Here is a 4,331-nt window from a genome sequence, read left to right on the forward strand (position 1 = left end):
AGGTAACCTTCCTATTTATTCTTCATCAAATCAGACTATTTCGTGACAATCTATTCTCCATAATAATTTTTGGCTATATCCTTTATTATTTCAGCACATAACTACCCAACTGAGAATTGATTTGAAAACTATAATGTGGTCCTATTATCATCTCCCCTTCACTTTTTCATTCATCTGTTCTTCCAACATCACTTTTATTTATTACTTTTTGAATAGACTTTTGCAGCACGCTGTGGTTGCCCTTTAGAGTCCCACTATTAGTTTCCAACAATAACTGATGTCAATGTCACAATGACCTTGCACTGAAGATGTTGGCTGCCTCGCTCCTGGGAGCTCACCTTTCCACCAGATGCTTCCCTTCCACATGCCCAGCTAGGTGACTATGTCAGCATGGTTTTCCATTAATGAGCCCCTTAATCTCTATAAAATAGTGGCCCTGCTTTTGTTTTACCTTCCTTGGTGGAGTGCATGAAACAGGGAACACTGCTTAATTTTCTCACAATACCAAGTAGAATTTCTTCACTCATCTGATGCAATGTGCCACAAATGTTTCAGGTAGGCTGGTGTTTTCAACAGAATTCCTCCCCAGTGTGAAAGAAATGCAGAGCAGGGAATCAGGTGGAGAAGGGAGCTAATTTCCTGGTTTTCTGACTGGGGAAACACACCGAGTACCAAGGCAAACTGTGACCTTGAGTGCTGTCTCCAAGCCCACTGAGGACTGAGACCACAGTGGGACAAGAAAGAGCAGCAAGCTCTTAACATACTTCCCGTTCTGATGATGACTAAGGACTGAAGCTGAGCCTGCAGGGTCAGTTGGTACTCAGAGAGGCTTTTAAAAGTTCCATTCATACATTTGGTTAATGTGCTTGTTGAGGATGCAGCACATCAACATAATACAAATCAAGGCTATTTTAACTTTTAAAATGTGCTTGACATTTTTGTATATGGACATTTCAAGAGTGATTCCTATTCATTAATATTGATAATCAATAAGAGATGTCTTTCTTAGGCACACTGTAATCTTTTATAGAGGAAGGATCTACCCCTTAGACTGAGATTGCAAATCTCAGTAGAGAAGATTGAACAGATAAGTATTCTGATTTATTTTACATCTCTGAGCTCTTTGGAAACAGGCTATCAAGAGTATTGTCCTTAAATCTGTTATTTGGATTTTTTATGAGACTTGAGGTAGGAATAAGGGGAATGCTAATATATCCCTTCCTGAAATGTTACATTTTTTAAATTTCTTTATTGGCCCTCCTGCATAACCTCACCAGCACCCATGTCTACTTTGGTAACGTTAACAGACAGGTGATCTTTAAACACTGAGCAACTAGGGAGATTTCTGCACCCAGTGGTGACAGATTAGGTCCCTGGGCTGACTCTCCCTCTGAAAATAGCTAACAGTATTGGATAAAACATGAGACTAGAGGAGGGAAGGAAGAAAGAAAAAAAATAGAACACAAAACAGAGTAGATAATGAAAAAAAGAAAGAGAAAATCTGAAATGGAAAGAGAACTGGCAAGTACTTTGAGGCAAATAAACTTTTCAATAATTAAATAATTAATTATTCTTCGCCCAAAAAGACCACAAAGGGAAAAACATCCCTTTGACAACATAACAGGAGCTTGGCAGCCCAGATCTCTGTTTTGCCCATTCCCACATAAGTTTGAAAAAGGTTAATTAGGGAAGTACTAGGATTCCTTTCTAAAAACATTTTGATTTAATTTATTATTGTGGAACATTTCAAAGATACACAAGTGTATGAAGTTGGAACACCTTGTATCACTGAACCTCCTGGACCTGTCCTGTAACTTCAGGGTCAAGTCAGGGCCCATTTTGCTTCATCTGTAGCCCATTCTTTCCCCACATCCTGGATTATTTTGAAGCAAGTTCCAGACATATAGCAACTGCAACCAGTGCTTACCTGTAAAGATAAGAGGTTTACAAAGTATAACTTTAACACCACTACCACATCTTAAAATACAATAATTCCTAATATTTAATATCCTGTTGGTGATCAAACTTCCTCAATTGTCTCAAAAGTTTTCCAACATTTAATTTTCACATGCTAAGGCTGAGCTCAGTTTTATTCATTGGTTATGATATAAAAATATTCCTTTTTGTTTCTAGATCTCTTTAGAATATCTTCACTGAGTTGCCTAGCAATCTTCCAAGTTCTTTACTGGTTAAAAATCTTCACACTGTGGTTCATGACAAACTCCCAGGAGACAGTTTGGCCAATATGTAGCAGAGATTGACCACATCCTCACAGATAAGTTTTGAGAGGAAGGGTCTTTTATTGCCAGGAGACCATTCTAACTCAGCCTCACCTACTGTTTACGAATCAATGTGTGCAGCTGTGTATAAGCCTCCTCCCGGTTCTCCGCCTTGTGCTTGCCAATTGTATTATGAAGACATAAACTCCTCTAGAAAGTAAACATCCTTAACCTATTCACAGGCTGCTTGGCAGCATCTACCTTTCTCAACTTACTACACATGCAAATATCTATACCAACAGTCTATGGCCATTCTGAATGGGGCAAGAGCTATGCAAAACTATTCTGCTGAACTTGAATCACAGGATATGATTCAACAGGAACAAGGAAATAACTAGAATTGTCTAGATGAACTCTTATAAAAACACTCAGCAATAGCTTTCTCCTTTCCCTTGTTTTAATGATTAACCCTAAAATTCTAAAATCCTAAAGTCTTAGTATTTTACTAAAGGTTACAAAAATACTATAATAATAATAGTCTATTAAATTTTGAAATCCAAGTAAGTTTTTAGTAGGTCATGCTTCATAAACCATGGTCTTAAGGGGCTGTAGTGGTTGGCTAAATACTTCTAAAATCCAGATAAATAAGACAACTGACAAATATAAATTTAGGAAAGTTACTGCAGTAGTTCATGAGGAAGATAAATGGAGAAAAATTTGAGGGAGCAGACAAATACCATTACCCGCAACTCTACGTGGGATTTGCCTACAAAAGCCACTTCTTCTCAAATGTAGTCAGTTATAGAAACTGGTGGAACCAACTGCTTGTCAGTGTCATGGGCTGTGTCACAGTGCCGAGTAAGAGCCTTTCTCCTTCCATCTGTCCCCACTCATGAACTCTCAGCTATAAGCTATTTGGTGGGCTTGGTCCCCATTTAAAGGCTCTGAGTAGTGCATAATTAATCGTTTGGGCAACAAGATAATGATTTTAAATGGTTATAGAAATGAAATATTAATATGAAACCCAGTCACAGAAGATGGAGTTGATTCTAGAGATCATTAAGAGCAAGCAATTAAATTTACATTTCTTGTAGGTGCTTCAAAATCCATGACATACTTATTCAAACTTTTAATTGGAATGGGATACAGTTCTACTCTTCTAGTGATTCAGCTTCTCCGAAATAGAGACCTGAATATGTAAATGAGTAAATATTATAAAATGTACAGAATTCATAAATTGGTCAGATTTTTTCAGATATGAACTGATTTAAATTAGTTGTTTTAAAGTATTACTTATCTTTAAATAATCTTTCAAAGTGAATGAATCTTTTTTTCCCTGAGAAATCACATAAAAGATTGTTGTGGAAATGATATTTGAAAAGAAAATAAAGAATTCTATCACACTGAAAGTCAGATTTTTTTTTTCTTAAATTGCTGTAGGGAAAAGATAGAATTTTTACTATTTTATATTATATCTAGCTCTCTTCAGAAAGGAAGGGAGAGAGAGATAGAAACATCAATGATGAGAGAGAATCATAGATCAGCTGCCTCCTGCATGCCCCCCACTGGAGATTGAGCTTGCAATCTGGGCATGTGCCCTGACTGGGAATTGAACTGTGACCTCCTGGTTCATAAGTCAATGCTCAACCACTGAGCCACACCTGCTGGGCTATATTATCCTGTATAATAAAAGCCCAGTGACTGAAATGGCAGAAAGACCAGAACGACCAGAGACCAGAACTACAGGAGCCCCTCACCCCAGCTGGCCCCCTCCCACAGTGGGAACCCCCCCACCCTGATCAGGGGTGTAGCCAGCCTGAAAAACCCCCATGGCCCCTCACCCTGGCAGGCCCCACCCCCCAGCAGGGACCCCCACCCCAATCAGGGGTGTGGCCAGCCTACGAACTGCCTGTGGCCCCTCACCCCGGCCAGCCTCACCCCCCGGCGGGGACCACCACCCCAATTGGGGGCATGACCAGCCTGCAAACCACCCGTGGCCCCTTGCCCCTGCCTGCCCCACCCCCCAGTGGGGACCCACACCCTGATCAGGGGCCCACATCAGGGCAGGCACAGCCAGACCTCACTTGTGCACCAGGCCTCTATCCTATATAA

At 40.0% G+C, this 4,331-nt stretch overlaps 1 long non-coding RNA gene across 1 annotated transcript; it reads right to left on the reverse strand.

The window, feature by feature from the left end:
- Nucleotides 1-1,704: 1,704 nt before the first annotated feature.
- Nucleotides 1,705-2,415, reverse strand: LOC106697118. The gene is made up of 2 exons (XR_001348147.2): nucleotides 2,334-2,415; nucleotides 1,705-1,927 (listed from the first exon to the last, which is right to left on the reverse strand). It is a non-coding gene; the product is annotated as an uncharacterized LOC106697118 (long non-coding RNA).
- Between the last annotated feature and the right edge of the window lie 1,916 nt (nucleotides 2,416-4,331).

The sequence above is a fragment of the Myotis lucifugus genome, unplaced genomic scaffold, assembly GCF_000147115.1.
Source record: "Myotis lucifugus unplaced genomic scaffold, Myoluc2.0 scaffold_47, whole genome shotgun sequence".
Classification (NCBI taxonomy): Eukaryota; Metazoa; Chordata; class Mammalia; order Chiroptera; family Vespertilionidae; genus Myotis; species Myotis lucifugus.